This window comes from Lepus europaeus, chromosome 9 (genome assembly GCF_033115175.1).
Source record: "Lepus europaeus isolate LE1 chromosome 9, mLepTim1.pri, whole genome shotgun sequence".
NCBI classification, from domain to species: Eukaryota; Metazoa; Chordata; class Mammalia; order Lagomorpha; family Leporidae; genus Lepus; species Lepus europaeus.
Genome location: NC_084835.1, coordinates 6669860 through 6693366, shown reverse-complemented (window position 1 = coordinate 6693366; position 23507 = coordinate 6669860). Strand labels below are relative to the sequence as shown.

General features: G+C 48.7%; 1 protein-coding gene across 5 annotated transcripts in view; it reads left to right on the top strand.

Moving 5' to 3' along the window:
- RAD18 (RAD18 E3 ubiquitin protein ligase) overlaps window positions 1–23507 on the top strand; it is a 121154-nt gene that overhangs the window by 77819 nt on the left and 19828 nt on the right. The gene's annotated exons all lie outside the window — the stretch shown is intronic.

The following is a 23507-nucleotide window of genomic DNA, read 5'->3' as shown; positions in this document are numbered from 1 at the left end:
CCTTTTACAAGTGGAGTTTGCCTGGAGGCCCTTGGAGTCCTGGGAGTCCTGGGAGGCGGGTTCCCGTTTGTGAGAACCAGGTGTTGGAAGGGGAGTCTGTCCACCCCCACCCAGAGATTTGCAAGGTCAGAACATTGTCTCCAGCTGACAGGTCACCAAGTGGTTGTTCCAAATGAGGCCAGCCTGTGAGGCTAGTGGGCAGTGTTTGTTCTTCAACCCAGATCTCCCAGGGTATAGGGTAGAAGGGGAGAGGAAGCTGAGGCATGGAGAACTGTGGTCAGCCATGGTCCCTGGGTACCTGAGCACGTGGGGTGATTGGGTGACCCTCGACGCTTTTTGAACTGGGAGACAGGCAACACATAGAGGTGTTGAACTGAGAGTGGGAGTGGAGGACACGGAGTCAGGGACCGTGGCAGTCAGGTGTATCTGGGGACAAAGGCGTAGGACACAGGGTGAGCTGCTTGGAGTCTTGGCCTCACCAGGGTGTACTGGCTGCAGACCGTGCGAGGAGGCTCCATGAGGGAAATGCCGCAGCCTTGAGGTCGCCTGTGGCCCAGGAACTAGGGGGATGAATCGTGTGCGGTCTCCGGCTTCAGAAGCGGGAGAGGAGACACCGCAGAGGGCCGTGTGGACTGACCGCTCCTGGGACCGCTCCTGGGTCGAGCGCAGTTCAGCGAAGGGTTGTTCCCGCCTGTCACTCCCCCGAGGCCGCACTGTGCTTTCACCCGACTCCCAGCCCCGTGCTGCTCCTGCTGCCGCTTGCTCGCAGGCTGCTCCGAAGCTCCTCCGTGCTTACACAGTGATGGTGTGTAAGGATTTACCGGGCTTGCCTGGAGGGGCTGGCAGTGGTGTCTCCTTGGGTACTCAGTACTCACTCTCAACGTATCAAGTGTGAGGAGGAAGTGTTAAACACATTGTAAATATTCGGTACAGCAATCTTAAGGCTTTTTGTTTTTTTGGAATTTTTTAAAGACTTATTTATTTACTTGAAAGTCAGAGGTACAGAGAGAAGGAGAGAGAAATCTTCATCTGCTGGTTCACTCCCAAAAGGCCACAAAAGGCAGGGATGGGCCAAAGCCAGGAGCCTGGAACTCCATCTGGGCCTCCCACGTGGGTGATAAGGGCCCAAGTAGTTGAGCCATCTTTTTTTTTTTTAAAGATTAATTAATTTATTTGAAAGGCAGAGTTACAGAGGCGGGGGTAGGGAGGAGGTTGCTGGTTCACTTCCTAAATGGCCGCAACAGCGGAGCCAGGAGTTTCTTCTGGGTCTCTCAGGTGGATGCAGGGTCCCAAGCACGTGGGCCATCCTCTAATGCTTTCCCAGATTCATTAACAGGGAGCTGGATGGGAAGTGGAACAGTTGGGACTTGAACTGGCACCTGTAGGAGATACCGGCATTGCAGGTGGCGGCTTTACCCACTATACCACAGCACCAGCCCCTAGTTGGGCCATCTTCCACTGCTTTCCCAGGCGCATTACCACAGAGCTGGATCAGAAGTGGAGCAGCTGGGACTTGAACCAGAGTTCACCTGGGATGCTAGTATGTAGGTGGCAGCTTAACCCACTGTGCTACAACATCAACCCCTGGAGTTCTTTTTTATGCTCCCTTTTCATACGTTCTGTTACCTTGTCAATCTAAAATCTTTCAGTTTAAAAGGTAGACTCTTCCTTGTGTTAGGTAATGCCTGGAAACTGAGGGTGTAGGGCCGTGGGGAGGGGGTGAGCACTGATCTGTGGGCTTGGCGTGGGGTGAGCTCAGGCCTGCAGCTTCCGGGGAACGGACTGTCAGGTGTGCGTGTGCAGCGGGATCAGCCATGGGTGGCTGCAGGCTAATGGGCTTTGAGTTGAGCGGCTTCCCGATAAGTTCTCCTGGATGAGTTTTGGATTCAGTCTTCTGAAGACTATTTTCATGTATCTTTGAAAAGCACATAAAAATATATTACATCTCAGCTCTGCTGGGAAGATTAAATGGGATAATAGATGTGAGAGTTTTGATAAATATGTGATTTTTGTTACTACTTTCATAAAGGCAGCTCAATTGGATTTTCCTCAGTAATTCTGGAAAATGTGGACTTCCTGGCTGAGCTCTGCAGTAATGGCTTCTCGGCCCTCATCCAAGCGATGCGGAGCCTGAGCTTGTGACGTCTGCTGCGGTCAGCTGCGGCTGTGCCGGTGCTGCCAGTGGGCTTCGCCATGGCTCTCTGCGGTGCCATCATCAGTGGTGTTGCATGTACAAGGGTACTTGGGAAAAATTTATGGAAAACAATTAAAATGTAAATTTATTTAATGCAGAAAGTTTCTAAATTCGTGCATTGTGTTTTCATAATACGCATTTTTCATGAACTTTTTCAAGACCCTTTGTATTAGTGCTTCGTTAGTTGGTCATTTAACTTATTGTTCACAAAATAATGAAGCAAAGCAGCCATGTTCTGTGAAGAAAAACCCAGAAACAGAGCAGCAGGGCTCAGACTTGTCAGAAAGGCAGTATTGGGGCCGGTGCTGTGGCATGGTGGGTAAAGCCACCGCCTGCTGCACCGGCATCCCAAATATACACTGGTTTGGGTCCTGGCTGCTCCATTTCCGATCTAGCTTCCTGCTAATGGCCTGGGAAAGTAGTGGGTGATGGCCCAAGTCCTTGGGCCCCTGCACCGAAAAAGGAGACCCAGATAAAGCTCCTGGCTCCTGACTTTGGACCGGCCCAGCTCCAGCTGTTGGAGCCATTTGGGGAGTAAATCATCGGATGGAAGATTTCTCTCTGTCTCTGCCTCTCTCTCTAACTCTGCCTTTCAAATAATAAATCTTAAAAAGAAAGAAAGGCAATGTTCACCAGGACATGAGTGACCACAGCTCTGTATTCTCTTGAAAAACAACCGGGTGCGGTCCAAGGCAGGAAAGAAAGACCTCCACAAGTGTATGGAGAGACGCTGCACCGTGTAATGAGCCATGGGCGATGATTGCCCGTTTGCTACGTGACTGCTGAAGGCAGGGGAAGCAGCCAGATGTCTCAGACTCAGGGGAAGGAATTCCGGAACAGTCAGGCAGCATGAGTCACTCAAGAGGGAGAGAGAAAAATAAATAAAAAAGAGAGAGATAGAGTGTCTTCCATCTGCTGGTTCACTCCCCAATTGGCCACAGTGGCCGAGCTGCACCAATCCAAAGCCAGGAGCCAGGAGCCAGGAACCTCCTCTGAGTCTCCCACATGGGTGCAGGGGCACAAGGACCTGGGCCATCTTCCACTGCCCTTCCAGGCCACAGCAGAGAGCTGGGTCCGAAGTGGAGCAGCCGAGACCTGAAGCAAGGCCCACATGGGATGCTGGCACTGCAGGCAGTTTTACCTGCTATACCACAGCACAGGCCCTTCGTTTTGTTTTTGAAAGGGGTTTATTTGAAAGGCAGAATTAGAGAGAGCACTTCTGTCTGCTGGTTCACTCACTAAATGGTTTAAGTGGCCAGGACTGGGCCAGGCCAAAGCCTGGAATTCCATCCAGATCTCCCACATGAGTGCAGGGGCCTAAAGATGTATGTTGCTTTCCCAGGAGCATTAGCAGGGAGCTGGATTGGAAGTAGAGCTGCCAGGACTTGAAATGACAGTCATGTGAGATGCTAGTGTCACAGGCACAGGCTTAATCAACTCTTGCACAACACTGGCACAGTTTTTTGTGAAAAATAAAAAATTTAGGTTAAAAAAATAAAATTCTATAGTTTTATCAGCCAAAAGTATCTTAGTGTTAACACTTTAATAAATATATCTTTCCAAAGACGGATGTGTGGATAATTAAGATGAACACCTTTTAAGCAGTTTGATCATACAGTTTTTGTCATTTTTAAAATACTTTTCTGGGGCAAGCGCTGTGGTGTAGAAGGTAAAGCTGCCGTCTTCAATGCTGGCGTCCTGTATGGGTACCAGTTCGTGTCCCAGCCATTCCACTTATGACCCAGTTCCCTGCTGATGTGCCTTGGGAAGCAGCAGAGGATGGCTCAAGCCCCTGCACCCAAGTGGGAGACCCAGAGGAAGCTCCTGGCTCTGGCCTGGCCCAGCCCCAGCTGTTGCTGCCATTTGGAGAGTGGGCCAGTGGATGGAAGATCTCTTTCTATCTACTTCTCTATAACTCTACCTTTCAAATAAATAAAAGTAAGATCATTTTAAAAACAATAAAATGCTTTTCTTCTCTTTTTTTCTTTTTAAAAAATATTTATTTAGTTGAAAGTCAGAGTTAGAGAGACAGAGGGAGAAACAGAGAAATCTTCCATCTGTTGGTTTGCTTCCTACATAGCCACAACAGCCAGGGCTGGGCCAGGCTGAAGCCAGGAGCCAGGAGCTTCATCCGGATCTTCCGTGTGGGTGACAGGGGGACCCAAGTACATGGGCCGTTTCTAGTGATTGTCCCAGCTCATTAGCAGGGAGCTGGTTGAGAAGTAGAGCAACTGCGATTCGAGCCATTTGGGATGCTGGCATCGCAGGCAGTGCCACAATACCAGCTCCGGAATGCTTCTCTTTGTAAGAGAAGAGACATGGTATTTGAGGTCTAATGTAAGTGCATATATATTGTGAATTGTTTCTAAATCATATAGTTATGCCATAATGCAGAATATATATCTTAGTATTATGCTATTGGATAAAGGCTTTTTGTTTTTGGGTCTCAAAACAGTATTCAAACTTACATGATATGGCAGACTAGGCGCTAAGAATAATCTTGTCTTGAGATGCAGTAGATCTACCCAATCCAGATATTTTGGTGAAGAATTCTGTTGCTTACTTAATTCCTAATTAATACTCCCTTTAGAATTTGAAGTATTAGTTTTATATCGATCTAAGCTAGCCTGAAGACAGATGATAAACACGTTGATAAGAATTTTGGATTTCTGTGCAGCTTCTTGCTGGATGACTTCCGGGAATTCAAGAGACTTGGCCAAGTTTCTGTAAATTAACTTATTGTTCTTTCTAGTCAAGCAGAGAGGGCTTTTGTTCCCCGTGTCTTGGCACGCAGGAGACGCTGCATTTTTGTTGAGGGCTGCGTGGGAAGAGACGGTGCTGCCGGTTGTGGCCCTGGAGGGGAAGCTCTGCCCTCACGCAGGGAAGGATGTGGCCACGCTGGTCCTGGGCACAGCCTCCAGGTCGGGCACGCTGTGTCTCGGCAAAGGACGCTGGAGAGAGGCAGGGTCTTTGGGCACAACTGGAATACGAAAATGCTGTCTAGATGAGATGATATTGAGACATGCTCAGTTTCCTGGTTTTCAGAGTCGTATCCTGGTGATGTGAGAGGCTGTGGCTGAGGGTGAGAGGGATGTGATGGCTGCCCCTTCCTCTTGGTGGTTAAAGAAGTGACGTGTTTCATATACAGGTTATGACACACACAGAGGACAGGAGAAAGCAAATGCCGTGGAATGTTGGCAAAATCTGGGTGTTGCAAATGTTGCAAAATCTGGGGGATGGGGCCATTTGGTTGTTTTTGTAGTTTTGAAGTTGAAATTTTAAAAATTTCTGAAAAGGCTATTCATAATGAAAGTTGTTGGCATGTATTGTAAGAAAGAGAATAGCTGGCTTCCTGCATATTAAGAGAGTTTCTAAAAGGAAAGATTTATACTTGCCATTTATTGACAAAAAATAAAAGCAGTAACCGAAGATCTCCATGGCATGGTGAATGGTGAATGGGGTTGCCGTTCATTCACAACTGAACATGGCTTTCTGGTTAGCCCTGGTATGAGAAATGAGCTAACACGTGGGCACCGTGATTTCTGTACTCGTGAAATCCGCTGATGTCAGTGCTTTGTGACTGGATTTGTAGTCCTAGCTGGAGGGCTTTCCCATAGACGAGGACTGGTTACAAATGCACCTGGATCCGCTCAGGTGTGAAGGAGCACGTTGTAACTTCTCCTGAGTCCTGGAGAAAGCAGTCATTGCTTCTCAGATACTAAATGAGTAGCCACCTCTCTGGAGGAAATCCCACACAGACGTGAGGCACAGAGCACCCAGCAATTTGACAAACAGGCTAACCGTTGGCCATGTGTCTGATAGATTTTGCTACACCTTTCTTTCACCTTCTGTCATTTTTGAAAGCCCTACTCAAAATTACTAAGGTTTGGAGAGAGAAGCAAGGACAAAGCCTGTGAAGAGATCCTTTCTTGTTTTTAATATTTTAGGTTGATTTGGGAGGCAGAGAGAGAGCACAAGCGCCCGTCTGCTGGCTAACCATCCATGTGCCCACAACAGCTGGATCTGGCTGGGGTCAGAGCCGGGAACCGGTGCAGTCTGGGGCTGTTGTGTGGTGGTAGCCCGAGCTCAGTACTTGAGCTGACTCCACCGACCCCCAGGGTCTTCATTATAGGAAGCTGGAGGCAGGAGTAGGAGCCAGGAATTGAACACAGAAACTCTGATGTGGGATGTGGACGTGTAACCTCTAGTCCAAATGTCCGTTCCCTGAAGAAATCTTGATTACTGGTTTTTTTAAGAAAAGATAAATAGCTAGATCCCAGCCTTCCTGAAGTCCTGAGTAAATTGCCGAGTGGTGGAGGTGACCCTAAGGGGAAGTGGCTGTGCCGTTCTGGAAGGACTCTGGAGCACTGGCACCGTCCACGTGTGGATGGACCGGGCTGAGCCTGCCGCCTCACAGAGGGAGGGGACAGGCAGCCGCCGGCCCTGTCATCAGAGCAGCCTCTCGTGGCTGGGAGCGCAGTCAGGGTAGGGGTAAGAATGTGCAGTCTGCTCAGGATTGGGTCCGCCGCAGTTTATGATTGGTGAATACAGCAGGAGGAGGGCTCTGAGGTGAGTCTCCAAGCTCCTTGATGCTTTGTGCCGAGAAGCTTCTGGGTCGTTCGGGACATTTGTTGTCTAGCTTGTATCTTCCTGGGCCTGCGGCTCCTGGAGCAGCACACTTTGTACCGATAGACACACGGGAGCACTGGCGTCTTCTCACGGGGGCCATGAGCCGTGTGGCTTCTCCATGGGCTGTCTGAATGCTTGCAGCGTGGCACCCTTCGGTCCATGGCAAACCCAGTGTGGAGATCCAGCAACGGAAGGCCGGAGGAGTCAGAAGACTAGCGTAGGGCTGATCAGGTTGTATGTGGCAAGACCAAGATTTGAACCCAGGCTGGCAGAACTCGAGCCTGTGTCCTCCTCACTGCTAGGCTGCTGTGGCCAAGCAGCCAGGCTTTCCACCGCTGTGAGAGGAGAAATGGGCAGTTTTTTGAAACGGTTAGGTTCCTGAGAAGCCGCCCCCAAGACAGGCATTGGAATGGAGGTGGTGTTTTTGGAAGATGAAGGGAAGACTGCATTAAGGGGCAGGTTTTCGAGCCAGGGCCTGTGTGCGCAGCCGAAGTGTGGTCCTCCCCGGAGCCTGGGAGCTCATTGTGACACTCAGCAGGGTCCCCAGGCAGGAGACCGGGGCGCTTCTGTCAGTCATCCCCTGGGACTGCGCCTTCCTGCTGAAGGCAGAGCAGGCTGTCCCCCTCAGGCCACGGCCGAGGTTGGAAGTCAGGCCAGGTACTTGGGGGATAGATAGGAGGTGGGGGCTGGAGTGGGGGCTGGGGTAGGGCCCGAGCAAGGCATGGTTTCAAGTGCAGATTGGTTTTCCGTGTGCTTTGTGAATGCACTCGGGTCACTCTGGGCTTCAGCTTGTCCCTGTGGCCCAGGGTGAAGGGGGAACACCCTTTGCTGCCAGGAGAGGAAGAGAAGAGACCAGCAGATGTCGGAGGAGAGAGGCGTAGGTGATCTCAAACCCTCCCAGCCAGTTGGGTCCCCAAACTGAAGGGAGAAATTGTGATTGCTCTGAGAAACGATTTACGTTTTCATCCTATGTGATAATGAATTTAAGTACAAAATAATCTGTCACCAAACCGAAGTTCCCTGACATACTGAATAGAAATCTGGCCTTGGGCAGACAATCACCGGTGCAGAAGCAGGAGCTCCAGGCTGTCTGGGGACCTTCCCACGTCTCCTGCTTTCTTTCTGCCTGACGGAGAGCGTGCTGTCCGCAGCTCCGCTTCTGAGCGGCTCTGTGGAGTGTGGCTGCAAACCCTGCTGTTCACTTCTCTGTAAACACCGAGACAGGCGACAGCATTGTGTGACTTGAGTCCTTTGTGGATATTTAGGCAGAATTGTTTTTTGAAAGCCACCCTTCTGTTTGGCAGATTTTATGGTAATTTTGAATATGTATTTTTTACATAGAATTACGTTGCTTAACAATGTGGATGTGATATTTTGAAGTATACGCAATATATGTATAGATATAAATATGTACTATTTAATTTGCATGGATTTATGGACCTTAAACATTTGTCTAATGCTTATTTTTTCCTTCACTTGTCATTTTGTAGCTCAGTGAAAGTTTTTCCTGCTGTTAATGTCTGTGTCTCTAAATGGAAGGCATTATTGGGAGCCAGGTTTCTCTGGGCTGGGGAGGGTGTTACAGACCAGCAGGGCTGAAAATGCATTTGAATTGGAGATGTTAATATGAACTTCTTTTTTGCTTGATAGGGCTTGGCAGGGTGGAACCCAGAGAAACAGGTATAGCTTTGGGCGTTTTGCGAGTGAGCGTGCGTGCCTGTTTCCTTGCTCGGTTAGCCTGAGCACCAAGGATGCTCGCACAGCCGTGTGAACACGCCTGTTGGAAAATGTTTAGTTCTGGAGCTGGGGCTGGAGGACACGAGGCGTCTGGGAACAAGTTGTAGGACCAGGAAGCAAGGAAGTCCGGGGGAAAGGAGAATAGGAAGGGAGAAAAATAAAGGGGCACATATATGAAATAATTGGGATTTAATTTTTTAAAGGTTTATTTATTTATTTGAAAGGCAGAGATGCAGAGAGGGAGAGAGAGGCAGAGAGAATCTTCTATCTGTTGGTTTACTCCACAAATGGCTGCAATGGCATTTGGGCCAGGCCGAAACCAGGAACCAGGAGCTTCTAGATTTCCCACGTGGATGCAGGTACCTAAAGACTTGGGCCATCTTCCGCTGCTTTCCCAGGCATTTAGCAGGGAGCTGGATCGGAAGTGGGGCAGGGGGACTGCAGCTGGCACCCATGTGGGATGTCAGAGCTGCAGGTTGTGGCTTATCTTTCTATGCCACAGGGTCTTTACCTGGATGCCCCTTTAACTGGGACTCATCAGAGGGACACAGGAGCCAGCTGAAAGAGTTCCCGTGCCCAATGCTGGAGTAATTTAAGCAGTAACATAAATAAAGTTGGATTGGACTAACTTAAAGTAAAAAAAAACTTCCATGAGTTTGTACTAATAAAAACGTAATGAGGAAGAATAGACAGTTCTGGGGCCGGCACTGTAGCACTGCCGAAAAAGCTCCTCCTGCTACACTGATGGCGCCAGCTGCACATACGGGCACCAGTTCAAGCCCCAGCTTTATGCTAATGCTCCTGGGAAAGCAATGGAAGATGGCCCAAGTGCCTGGGAAACCCAGAAGAGGCTCCTGGTTCCTGGCTTTGGTCAGGCTCAGCCCTGGCCATTGTCGCTATTTGAAGTGAACCAGTAGATGGAAGATCTCTCTCTCTCTCTCTCTCTCTCTTTCTCTCTTTCTCTCTTTCTCTCTCAGTCTCCAAAAAAAAAAAAAAAAAAAAAAGGTAATTCTTCTGGACATAGAAATTGCAACTAATTGATGTTGATTCTTTTCCTTCAAGGGGATAGATGTAAATCCCCTGCTTGTCATGGCTTCGTCCCAAGAAGCTGGACAGCTCCTCAGCTGGTGACCGGGGTCGGCATCACACTGATTGTGTGTGCCCTAGACAAGGGTTACGAGAGTGAGCCTGCTCCTCTGTGGTCTCCCTCCTCAAAGCTCGTGTTCTCAGTCCTATTATGAAGAACACATCAGACAGCCTCCCGTTGAGGGTCTTTGTGTCACACACATCAACCAGCGCTCCTCAGAGAAGGAGAGCTCTGAGAACCTAGGAAACTGGTGACCTCGTGGTCGGGCGCCCTGGGTGGGAAGCTGGGAGGGAACGACGTAGGGCCAGGTGTGGACTCTGCATTAGTGATGTATTTATGTTGCTCCATTCGCTGTGATTAATCTATCATAGTGACATGGGATGTTAACCATAGAGGAAGTCCAGTGTAGAATAAACCACAACCTTGTCTACAGTTGTTACAGGGAAAATGGTGATAAAGAAAAGCGCGGGGGCGGGGGGAGGGGTGCAGTGTGGCCTAGCTGGGAAAGCCACCGCCTGCAGTGCTGGCATCACTTATGGGTCTCTGCATCCACACAGGAGACCCTGATGCAGCTCCTGGCTCCTGGCTTTGGATCGGCCCAGCTCTGGCCATTGTGTCCATTTGGGGAGTGAACCAGCAAGTGGAAGACTTCTCTCTGCTTCTGCCCCTCTATAATTCCGCTTTTCAAATAAATCTTTAAAAAAAAAAAAAGAAAAAAAGTGGCCCTAGTTCTTTTTTTTTTTTTAAGATTTTATTTATTTATTTGAGAGATAGAGTCATAGACACACAGAGAGAAAGCCATAGAGAAAGTTCTTTCATCTACTGGTTCACCTCCCATATGGCCGCAATGGCCAGAGCTGGGCCAATCCAAAGCCAGGACCCAGAAGCTTCCTCTGGGTCTCCCACGTGGGTACAGGGGCCCAGCCATCTTCTGCTTTCCCAGGCCTTAACAGAGAGCTAGACCAGAAGAGGAGCAACTGGGACCAGAACCAGCGCCTGTATGGGATATCTGTGCCACAGGCGGACACTTAGCTCACTACACCACAGTGCCAGCCCCGATGGCCTTAGTTCTTATTTCACACAGAACAGTTTTTGTGGATAGGGCAGTGGGCAAAGCAAAATGTATGTCCGTCAGAAACCTCCTGCCCCGGCAGCCAGGAGGTGAGCTCCAAGAGAGGCAGACCCAAGAAACTGTGTAGGTTGAGTCTTAAGCACAATTTTGGGAGAAAAAACAGAAGAGCAGCTAATAATCAGAGGGTGGGGATAAAGCCTCTGAAAGGCCGGAACCCTGGTTCTGCCTCGCTTGCTCGCGACTGAACAGGGGTGCCACCAGAAGATGTGCTGGTCGCTTCTCCTTTCTGTTCTCGGGACCAGCGAAGAACTCAGAGGGTGGAGTCAGCGCTCCTCTGCTCTTCTGATGAAACTGGCAGCTTGAGTACTGTTGGCGCTGGGATCTTGCTGAAGGCAGCTTCTGGGGGAGACATGCGTTTTGAACCCTCTGAAAGAGACTTCCCCCTTCCCCATTCCAACCTGGACTTCCTCACACTACCTTTGCAACTTTTCTGTGAAAGTAAACTTGATTTAAACTACAAGTTTTGGGGTGGGCGTCCATGTTGTGGTTGAAACATTGCTGGGGACATTGCGCCCCATGTCAGAGGGCGTGCGTTGGAGTCCTGGCTGTGCTGTCCATTGTAGCCTCCTGCTGGTGCACGCCCTGGGCTCCAGTACTTGAGTCCCTGCCCCCACCTGGGAGACCTGCCCTGAGTCCCCAGCTCCTGGCTTCCGCTGGCCCCACCCTGGCTCTTGTGGGCATCTGGGGAGGGAGCCACAGTTGGGACATCTCTGTCACTCTGTCTGTGTCTGTCTCTCACTGCTTTTCAAATACAAATATATAAATATATAAGTCAAATATTAATTTTTTTCTAAAATAAAAAAGATACAACAGGGAAAGAGGAATATTGGTATGAAAATATCCAAAGAATGTATTGAATATTGTAAAAACCAAAGTCATCAAAACTGTTTTTAAGTAGAAAATTGGGAGCTGCTGGATTATAGTAAGTTTAATTATTAAGCTATTCTTTTTAAAAAACTATTCTTTCTTCTTTTCATGTAATATTACACATTACATTTAGTTACATAAATTCATTATAGGGCACACTAAAAGTGGGTGTGCTAAAGTGCATTTAGTTATGCCTTTAAAAGTTAACATGTAAATGCAGCATGGGGAAGAACTATTATGTTCCTCCTCATTTGTTATGTGTCTTTTTTCTTGTGCTACTCTTTTTACTTTTTACAGTATCCTCCCAGGGGATATGGCCCTGCCCTTGAAGAAGACAAGCCCTCTCACCCTCTTCTTCTTCTTCCTCTTTTTTTTTTTTTAAGATGTATTTATTTGGGCCTGTGCTGTGGCATAGTGGGTAAAGCCGCTGCCTGCAGTGCCAGTATTCCATAGGGGTGCCGGTTTGAGTCCCGGCTGCTCCACTTCTAATCCAGCTCTCTGCTATGGCCTGGGAAAGCAGTGGAAGATGGCCCAAGTCCTTGGGCCCCTGCACCCATGTGGGAGACCTGGAGGAAGCTCCTGGCTTCGGATGGGCGCAGCTCTGGCCGTTGTGGCCAGTTGGGGAGGGAACTAGCTGATGGAACACCTCTCTGTCTGCCTCTCCTTTCTGTGTATAACTCTGCATTTAAAGAAAAAAAAAAGGTGTATTTATTTTGAAAGGTAGAGTTACAGAGAGGGTGAGGCAGAGGCAGAGGCAGAGGGAGGGAGGGAAGGAGAGAGGGAGGGAGAGTGGGAGAGAGATCTCTCTTCATCTGCTGGTTCATTCCCCAAATAGCTGAAGTGGCCAGGGCCGTGGCAGGCTGAGGCCAGGAACCAGAAGCTTCTTCCTGGTCTCCCATGTGGTTGAATGGGCCCAAGCACTGGGCCGTCCTCTGCTGCTATCCCAGGCACGTTAGCACAGAGCTGGATTGGAAGTCAGCAACCAGGACCCAAACTGGTGCCCATACAGGATGCTGGTGCTACAGGCGGCGACTTAACCCACGGAGCCACAGCGCCGGTCCCTCATTCTCCTCTGTTACCAGGTGTTTGTTGCTGAATCTGTGTGGTGAGAGTGAATTGGACAGTGGTTCTTCAGGAGCAGGGGAGAATATTTTTCTTAAGGACTCATTGCTGAAGGACAGTTGTGGTTAAATAATAAGATTTTTTTTGTTGTTCTCAGGCAGTTCATGCTGGCACTTTTGTGTTTTTTTTTTTTTAATTAACATTTTCATTGGGTAATCTGATGGGCTTCTTTATAATAGCTTTTGTTGTTACTGTTTTATAATTCTTAATTTGTCAGCATTCTGAGTCCATCCTAGGTAGCAGTTCTTTTTGTTTTTAACACATTTCTCAAACTGCCATGATATAACAACCCATCAGGAGAGAGTTTTGAGGTGTCACAGTTCATTGTAGCTTGTGCACCTCAAGTGTTCATAAAAGGGGCTGGCGTTGTGTAGCAGATAAAGCCACCACCTGTGGCATCGACATCCTGTATTGTCCCAGCTGCTCTACTTCCAATCCACCTCCCTGCTTATGGCCTGAGAAAAACAGCAGAAGATGGCCCGAGTGTTCTGGCCCCTGCTGCCCATGTGAAAGACCCACATGAGGCTCCTGGCTGCTGGCTTCAGCCCAGCCCAGCCCTGGCCATTGCAGCCATCTGGGGAGTGAACCAGCAGATGTGATAATCTCTCTCTCTGTAACTTCGACTTTCAAATAAATAAATAAATCTTCAAGTGTTCATAGAAATCGGCAGTTCTTTCCTGGTTCCACACTTAACAAATGGTGCTTTTGGTGTGTTACCAGGTAGTAATGCCAGGTTGTCGCTCACATGTGATAACATGGTGTTGAGAGTTTTGGCTGACATGATGTGTTAATACTAGCATAAGGTTGATTTTCTTTTTAAGATTTATTTATTTATTTGAAAGAATTACAGAGGTGGGGAAAGAGAGAGAGAGAGAGAGAGAGAGAGATCGATCTTCCATTTGCTCGTTCATTCCCCAGATGACTGCAACAGCTGAAGCTGGGCCAAGCCAGAGCCAGGAGCTTCCTACGGGTCTCCCACATGGGTGGCAGGAACCCCAAGCACTTGTGCCATCTTCTGTTGCTTCCCCAGGGCACTAGCAGGAAGCTGGATCGGAAGCAGAGCAGCCAGGACACAAACTGGCACCCACATGGGATGCTGGCACTGTAGGTGATGGCTTTACCTGCTACACTACAACGGCAGCCCTGAGGTTGACTTAAAAAAAAAAAAAAAAGATTTATTTATTTATTTGAAATGTAGAATTACAGAGAGGCAGATGCAGAGAGGGAAAGAAAGAGAGAGAGAGAGAGAGAGAGAGGTCTTCCATCCACTGGTTCATTTCCCAGTGGGCACAATGGCCATAGATGTGTCGATCCAAAGGTGGGAGCCAGTAGCTTCTTTCAAGGTCTCCCACACAGGTGCAGGGGCCCAAGGACTTGGGCCATGTTCCACTGGTTTCCCAGGCCATAACAGAGAGCTGGATGGGAAGTGGAGCAGCCAGGACTCAAATTGGTGCCCATATGGGATGCTGGCACTGCGGGCGGCAACTTTACCCACTATGCCACAGGCCCCAGGGTTGACTTTTTAAAATTGTGTTTCTGTTTATTTTTATTTTTCAGATATTATGTAAACTTTATAGGAATCCTTGTCCCATGTGCTTCTTGCTTATATATGGCTTGATGCTAAAACTGAGGTAGAATATGGACTCTTCTGCAAAATTCAGAATTCAGTTCTTCATTTAAAAAGAAAAATAAGAAAAAGAAACAGTCAAGGGTACACTTTTTTTTAAAATTTATTGATTGATTTATTTGAAAGACAGGGTTACAGAGAGAGAGAGAAGGAGAGACAGAAATAATCTCTCTGCTGGTTCATTCCCCAAATGACCATAGTGACTGGAACTAGGCCCAGCTGAAGCCAGGAGCCAGGAGACTCCTCTGGGTCCCCCACTTGATTGCAGGGGCCCAGGCACTTGGGCCATCCTCCGCTGCTTTCCCATGCACGTTAGAAGGTACCTGGACTGAAAGCAGAGCAGCCGGAACTCGCGCCCGCACTCATAAGGGAAGCCAGCACTGCAGGTCATGGCTTTAGCCCCTGTGCCACCGCTTAGAGAAGACTAAACGTGAGGCCTGTAGGAACTACACTTCCTTCTAAGTGTTACACACACCATTAATACTTATTTTACGTCCGTTATTCCCAGACTCCTAGACGTAGGTGGCCAGCTAAGAGCTTTCTCTAGTTGGAAAAAAAAATCAGAATCAGCATGTGAATGACCTTGTTCTGATGACTGAAGTTTGATGCGGTAGAGCGTAATTCAGAGCATCGTGCTCTTGGAGCTTTGTGTTTTTGCCAGTTGTTCAAGATTGAAAGTTGTTTTTTTCCCTCCCTTTTTGTTTGATTCTGCCTTTATTTTTCCGTCGGAGGAACAGAAGTTGCAAGGTCTCCTAGGAGACCTACAGAATCTGGGGGAAAGGTGCCTCAGCGTGGAATGCAGGCAAAGGCAGAGTGTAATTAGCCGTGGGATGATCGTGTGCGCTGACTTCCTGGGGTAAGCTGTTTCCACTTCCTGTCCTCCGGGCGTCATGACATGATTGAGAGCACACTCTGCCGCGCTGGGACGCGGTGCTCTGCTCCCACACAAATACATTCTGGAACATGGGTACATATTAAATCGCTGATCTGGCCTGCTCTTATTGATTTTGCCACTAAGTGGTGCGTATTGTTCCTGTAGCTCAGAGGAACTCAGGCGTTCAGAAGTGATAGGCTTTGGTGGCACAGGCTTCTGTTTAAAATTTGTTTTTAGGTAATTCTGCAAAGTCCGAGTGTCAAAGCCTTTAAGATTTCGTTGTCGCGTGGCCTTAGTATACTGCTCTTGTACTAGGAAGCACATTAGAGCCGTTTATAACCTGTTACTGGGGTATGGATAAGCTCAAATAAATTAAAAACGTGTACTGTTGGAAGCTTGTGGTGGGATTGCGCATTTGGTGCCGACACTGTCCCATATCTGGGAGCCTGTGTTTGTGTCCTGACTCCAGCACAGTCCTTGGGAGGCAGCACATGATGGCTCAAGGGCTTTGGTCCCTGTCACCCACATGGGAGACCCAGATGGAGGTTCTGGCTCCTGGCTTCAGCCAGGCCCAACCCTAGTTGTTGGGTGTTTGGAGAGTGAACCGACAGATCTCCTCTTCCCTGTCCCTGTCTCCCCTGCCCTCTTTCTATCTCTCTGCCACCTCGCTGGCTTTCAGATAAAGTGTTTTTAAAGTTTGAGATGCATACAGTTTTGGAGGTATGTTTCTTCTCATATTCTTAAAAAAAAAAAGATTTATTTATTTATTTGAAAGTCAGAGTTACAGAGAGGCAGAGGCAGAGAGAGAGAGAGAGGAGTCTTCCTTCCTCTGGTTCACTCCCCAGTGACAGCAACAACCTGAGCTGCGTCGATCTGAACCCAGGAGTCTGGAGCTTCCTCCCAGTCTCCCATGCGGGTGTAGGGGCCCAAGGACTTGGGCCACCTTCTGCTGCTTTCCCAGGACACAGCAGAGAGTTGGGTCGGAGTGGAGCAACCAGGACTTGAACCGGTGCCCATATGTGATGCTGGTACCACAGGCTGTGGCTTTTACCTGCTACGCCACAGTGCCGGCCCCTCATATACTTTTGATCACTGAGCCTAACGCTGGTGTGAGAGCTGAGTCTCAGGGAGGCTGAGTGTTCCGTGCCCGCAGTGCAGCACTCCAGGTGTGTCTGGAATGGTCTTCCTCCTTCAGCAGACCCTCAGACTGGGAGCTTGCGGCGTGAACTTTGATGTTGCATTGGGTGGTTGGCGTTGGCCGATCCCGCGGGGGCAGCTGCCTGTGCATTGTCCGAGTGAGCAGCTGAGTAGGTGACCAGAGGTCTGCCTTGCTGTGCAGGAGACGTGCCGGTCTCACCCCATCTTCATTCTCAACCCTCGGGTTCCTGTGAGCCCAGGAACTGGAAGTCACGTCCAGTCCTCCGAAGTATCAGAAGGAAGCTTCGTCTTTGGTTTGCCGCTTGCCTTCGCCTGTGTCCCTGGGGCTGTCGTGTAACTGGTGGCTGCGATCTCCTATCTTTCAGGGTTTGGGTTCTGTTTCTGTCAGTCATCTGCACCACCAATAGGTGGCAGAGTAAAAACAAAACGAAGCCCCATGATTTTGTTCCTGCCCATTAAACTTGAGAGTCTGCACCAGTGTCTGGTTAGAGCAGTGAATATTTTCTTAGCTTTAAACTTCCCTGGGGTCAGCTCTGTGGCGTAGCCCGTAAAGCCGCCGCCTGCAGTGCTGGCATCCCATATGGGTGCCGGTTCTAGTCCCAGCTGCTCCTCTTCTGACCCAGCTCCCTGCTATGGCCTGGGAAAGCAGTAGAAGATGGCCCAAGTCCTTGGGCCCCTGCACCTGCTTGGGAGACCCAGAGTAAGTTCCAGGCCCCTGGGTTCGGATCGGCGCAGCATCCGGCCAATGCAGACAGTTGGGGAGTGATCCAGCAGATGGAAGACCTCTCTCTCTCTCCCTCCCTCTCCCTCTCCCTCTCCTCTCTCTGTGTAAATCTGACTTTCAAATAAATAAATAAATCTTAAAAAAAAAAAAAATCTGTTCCCTTCATTAGCCTCACAGAGGTGCCCTCTTTTTGTTTCTTAACTGTGTAACTTTAACATCAGCACAAATATTTAATTTGATTTCAAACTTGAATTTTTGTGGAGAGCCAAGAGAACTCCAGCATTTGGTAACTAACCTAATGTTCTTTATTTCTGTTCCTTATAAATAAAACACAGCACTTCTGTAAGAATTTGAAGTGATTGGGCCCAGAGTAATGCTTTTTAATTTGTTGTTTCTAGGCGTTTTCTTGTGCACATAGAGAATGATGGTATTTCAGTGCATGCTAGAATAGGAGGTGAAGGGGGAGCCCAGAAATGCTGCAGTGGCCTTGAGCCACCCTGCGCGCCCAGAGTCTCACCAGCCCATGGTAGCTTGCTTCAGTGTGCTGTGCCAACATAGCCTTGAGCCACTGACATGGACAGTCAGCTCAGAGAGCGCAGTGAAACATAAAACAGTAACATATATGGGACATGGGCATCTTAATTGCTAGGCCAAGGGCCTACCCAAAAACGTTCATAATTGGAAGATTTGATAGTATGTTTTAAAAAAAATATATTAATTTCATAGTACAACTTTTGGATTATAGCAGTTCTCCCCGCCATACCTGTCCTCCCACCCCCAAACTGTCCCACCTCCTACTCCCTCTCTCATCCTATTCTTCATTAAGATTTATTTTTAATTATCTTTATATACAGAAGATCAACTCTATACTAAGTGAAGAATTCAATAGTTTGCACCCACACAGACACACAGAGTATAAAGTTCTGTTTGAAGACTAGTTTCACTGTTAATTCTCATAGTACAACACATTAAGGACAGAGGTCCTACGTGGGGAGTGAGTGCACAGTGACTCTTGTTGTTGATTTAACAATTGACACTCTTATGTATGACATCAGTGATCACCTGAGGCTCTTGTCATGAGCTACCAAGGCTATGGAAGCCTCTTGAGTCCACAGACTCCAACCTTATTTAGACAGGGCCATAATCAAAGTGGAAGTTCTCTTCTCCCTACAGAGAAAGGTACCTCCTTCTTTGATGGCCCCTTCTTTCCACTGGGATCTCACTCACAGAGATCTTTCATTTAGGTCATTTTTGCCACAGTGTCTTGTCTTTCCATGCCTGAAAATGCTCTCGTGGGCTTTTTAGTCAGATTCGAATTCCTTAAGGGCTGATTCTGAGGCCAGAGTGCTATTTATGGCATTTGTCATTCTGTGAGTCTGTGTCACAAAATCTTTTCTGCTAATATATGTTACTGTTTTATGTTTCATTGTCCTCTTTTTTCTGAAAGTATCTTTGAACTGTGTTGAAAGTTGCTAGAAAAAATGTTGAGGGGCCAGCGCTGTGGCATAACTGGTGAAGCTGCCTCCTGCAGTGCCAGCATCCCATAGGGGCAGCGGTTCACATCCTGGCTGCTCCACTTCTGATCCAGCTTTCTGCTGTGTCCTGGGAAGGCAGTGGAAGGTGGCCCAGGTACTTGGGCTCTTGAACCTTCCTGGGAGACTCAGAAGAAGCTCCTGGCTTCAAATCAGCCCCGTCCCGGGTTGCAGCCATTTGAGGAATAAACCAGTGGCTGGAAGATCTCTCTCTCTCTCTGTTTCTCTCTCTGCCTCTGTAACTTTGCCTTTCAAATAAGTATTTAAAAGAGAAAGAGAGAGAGGAATATGGAAACATGGGATAGTTCTTTAGTATCTTTTGCATTTTTGAAGGAATTGATGAGAGTGTGTGGTGGGTTTTGATGCACAGGACATTTGGTTTGGGAGAATGCATCTTTGGTCGAGATTCTGTGAGAGCCTCTCCTTGAAACTGCTGGGACCCTGTGAGCTGCGCGTGCCTGGCGCCTGCCTCTAGAAAGTTGCCTGCAGGAAAGGATTTTTGTTTGTCTCCCTGAGCTTTGCTCACCTCCCTGAATGATCTTCCAGAGCAGTGAGGTGATCATACGTTGTGACTGCTTTGTGAGTTGAACATAAACTTGAGTTATTGTTGCTTGATTTCATTTCATATTAAGGATTTTGCTTTGTATTACTTGACAAATCGTTTTTTAATCTTTTTTTCTTGTCCGGGTTTTTTTTTTAACCTTTTTCTGGATCCAGTTGAGACCAGTGAAGGTCTTCACATTGCTTTCTCTCAGCCTCCTTGGTGGTTATCTGGTAAAACCCTCCTTGAGAAATAGGTAGGAGGCAGTGACCTTACCTCTTGTAGATGAGCAGCATTTAATTTAATAGCGTTAGATTCTTCTACAGCAATGATGAGGAAGACGACAAGCTTTGCCTTGCTGTATCTGTTGTTTGATTTCTTTGTGCCTTTGTCTATCTGACAAATGGGGAGACAACCTTGGGCACATCTCTAAATTAAAGGCAGTGTGTATAAAGTGATTATCACCATGGTGGATAGAGGTAGTAGCTCAGAAGAATGGTACTATGTGTCACTGTCGTCAGTGATGGTTGTTTTGGACCTGGGGTGTTTACTTTTCTAATGTCATTGTCAGCCCCTGCTGACTTGCCTGGCGTGTGAGCTGTTGTTCTCCTGCTCAGCACTGCTCCAGGTCAGGGTGTGAGGAGGGACCTGTGGTCGCTGGATTCATTCGGGTCTATTCAGGTCCCCTGCTGTCACCAAGGCCCTGCCCACCGTCAGTGCAGATGCGCTAAAGATGGCACAGTCAAGAGAGGAGAGAGGGTAACAGGGCGGATGGCTACCAGATGACAGAAAAATTTCCCCAGCAAGGAATCTTTAATCCCCAGGATTTTTATCGCAGATGTTTGCATTTTCTCCACCCACAGCCCCCACTGTACCTGCCATGCTGGATAAATCACGAGTTCTGATGGATTTGTACCATGGTGTCCTGGAGACAGCAGGAATCAAAGACTAAGACAGAGCGTGTGTGATTGGTTTCCTAGGAGTGAGTCATAGTGCTGATGTAATTGTTCGGGTGATTCCAACCCAGGTCTGTTTATGACGATGGGATGGGCATTAACTGAAGGCTTACAGTGTGTCAGGCCGCACGCTAGACATTTCACACGTGCTGTTGTTAGTCTAAGATCCCTTTTCTCTTTTTATTTTTTATAGAAAACAAACAGTAGCTGAACATTATCTTCCCCTACTGTGTGATACTCCCACCTCGCTTATAACCAAGGCCCTGTCCATCCTTCCCCACCCCCGTCTCTCCACCATTGTGCGTTTAGCTTCTGTGAGGTCACCTCTTGCTGTAGATTGCACCCGTGGGTGAGCTCGAGTGGTGCTTGGCTTTCCACCTCACATTGCGACCTCAGCTCCATCGCACCGCCACCAGTGCGAGCGTCCGTCCTTCCTGGGCCGAGACACATGTGACGCGCTAGCTGTCCGCTCACCACCTGCCGGGCGCGTGGGCTGTTCCCACTTCCTGGCTGCTGTGTGCAGTGCTGCAGTAGACAAGGGCAGGCGGACGTCTCGTCAGCAGGTGGATTGTCTCCTCCACACGCACACCCAGGGTGGGACGGCGGGCCCTGTGGTGGTTCTGCATTCAGCATTTGTTTTTTTTTGTTTTGTTTTGTTTTAAGATTTATTTATTTGGCCGGCGCTGTGGCTTAACAGGCTAATCCTCTGCCTTGCGGCACCGGCACACTGGGTTCTAGTCCCGGTTGGGGCGCCGGATTCTGTCCCGGTTGCTCCTCTTCCAGTCCAGCTCTCTGCTATGGCCCAAGTGCTTGGGCCCTGCACCCCATGGGAGACCAGGAGAAGCACCTGGCTCCTGGCTTCGGATCAGCGCGATACGCCGGCCGCAGCGGCCATTGGAGGGTGAACCAACGGCAAAGGAAGACCTTTCTCTCTGTCTCTCTCTCTCACTATCCACTCTGCCTGTCAAAAAAAAAAAAAAAAAAAGATTTATTTATTTATTTGAAAGAGTTACGGGGTGGGGGGAGGGTCTTCCATCTGATGGTTCACTCCCCAATTGGCGACAACAGCTGGAGCTGCGCTGATGTGAAGCCACGAGCCAGGAGCTTCTTCTGGGTCTCCCACATGGGCGCAGGGGTGCAAGGACTTGGACCATCTCCCACTGCTTTCCTAGGCCACAGCAGAGAGCTGGATCGGAAGAGGAGCAGCTGGTCTTGAACTGGCACCCATATGGGATGCCAGTGCTTCAGGCCAGGGCGTTAACCACAGGGTTGTGCCACAGTGCCGGCTCGTCTGCGTTCAGTGTCTAGAGCAGTGCCCATCCTGCTTGCCAGCGTGGCCACACTAGTTGATGCTCCAGTAGCGTGTATGGGGTGCCGTCTCCACGTCCTCGCCAGTACCTGGCTGCCTTTGTCCTCTGCCAGTCTTGTTGGAGTAAGGTGGTATCTCCTTGTGCCCTTCATTTGCATTTCCCTGGTAATTAGTGATGCTGCGCATGTTTTCACGTGCCTGTTGGCCAACTGTATACGTTCCTCTGAGAAAGAGCTGTTTAGAAGCACATGAGTTCTCTGACTGCTAGGTGAGGGTGTCCAGACTTGGGTGGGTGAAGTCACTCACTTGCCCCAGGTTAAGTGACAGAAGCGGGAGTGTGCCTTGGCTTTCTGAAGCTCAGATCAGCGTGTTCCCTGTAGGTGCTGCCAGACATCCTCTTGTGTTTGCCACTTTGCTTCTCAGATCAGGTTTAAAATCGCTGTCGGTTCAATGAAATTCTGTGCCACAGAGCAGGATGCCAGGGTAACGTTTTCTTTGGCCTGGCGAGAAGCTGTGTTGCTTTTAGACCAAGAATGACAAGCATACAATATAGGAAAACCAGGAAGGCCAGAACACATTGTGTCTACACTTTCACTAGATTAACTTTCTGAATTACTAAGTTCTGAAACTTAGAGCTGAAAATAAGATTTAAATGGTATGAAAAATTCAGTGTGGCATTTTAACAAGCCTGGAATCTTCTGGACCAGAGGTGGGGAATTCTACAGAATTCAAGGTTTGTGTTCCTTGCTGGTGAGACAGTTGTGTAATCCGTTGTAGCGCTCACTCCAGCCTGGGTGGTGACATCACAGTCAGTGAGTGCTGTCCTCCAGGAGCGTAGCCTTCACGCACTGCACCTCATGCCCTCCAGCGTCTGCACCGTGGTCCTCCAGGGTGCTCCAGCCCCGGTAGTGGGAAAGCTGGAGCTTTACTCGGAACAGTTGCCTTGTTGTAGGCATCAGAAGTGGAGTTGCGTTGGCTCGTGTGTGCCCTTACCCCAGTTACACCAGTGAGTAATTACTTTTCTCCTTTGGAAGATTTTATTTTAATGCCTTAGAAGTCTATTAAAGGAATTTCTGATCTTCAAGGCATATTAGATGACTAAGACTTCAAAAATATGAATTGCTTAAATCCTCAAGGAAGAGATCTAAGAGTGATAATTTTAATAACTCTCGATTGTTGTGCCTGATAGTCTCTCTGCAAATACCGTATGTGAAATTGCATGTTTAGTTGTAGGAATGCGATCTGGAGTAGAACATAATAAGTGCATTATTGTGAAAGGGAGTTAGCAGCCCTGTCTGCTATTTTACTTATGTTGGCACCAGCTCTGAGTATTTCAGTGGTGACTGGGTTGCAGCAAAGGCTGTAGCTGGTTTTCTGAAACCTCGTTGTGAGTGAGCGCTAACCTCCTATTTGCTGCCTCGGTCCATTTGGTGATGTGGTTATCATTCTGGCGAGTGCCTGAGGGAGCAGGGGAGGGGCTGGGATGTGTGTCTTTGGTCACCTCCTCTGCCATCTGTTTTCCTCAGGCAGCACAGCACAGGTTTGTGGCGTTAATGCACCACAAATATTTTCCTTTAACAAACCCTTGATTTGTGCCGGGGATGTGAAAGCCCCTGTTGATCACAGGCTCTCCTGGGTTGCTTGACAGGATCGGCCGACCTATTGTGCTCACTTTGCAGGAATAGTATGGACACTCTGTATCCTTCCTGTTTGAAAACTTTAAAAAGTGTGTGTGTGTGTGTGTGTTGGGGGCAGTGTTGGCCAGAAGTTGGTCTTCCTCTGTGTCACCTGTGATGCCCACCTGGACCCAGAGTGACATCACCCCAGCTCCACACCCCTAGCTCATGGGTTCCTAACAGAATGGTAGCCCTGTGGGGAGGAGAGGAAGGGGCTGCTGCTTCCACAGCAGTAAGTGGACACTGTGCTGCTCAGGTTCATGCAGGTGATTAGGGGAGAGAATGAGCCGAGTGGAGAGCCTGCCTTGGTGCTGTCCAGGTGGAGAGGAGTGGATGGCTTTG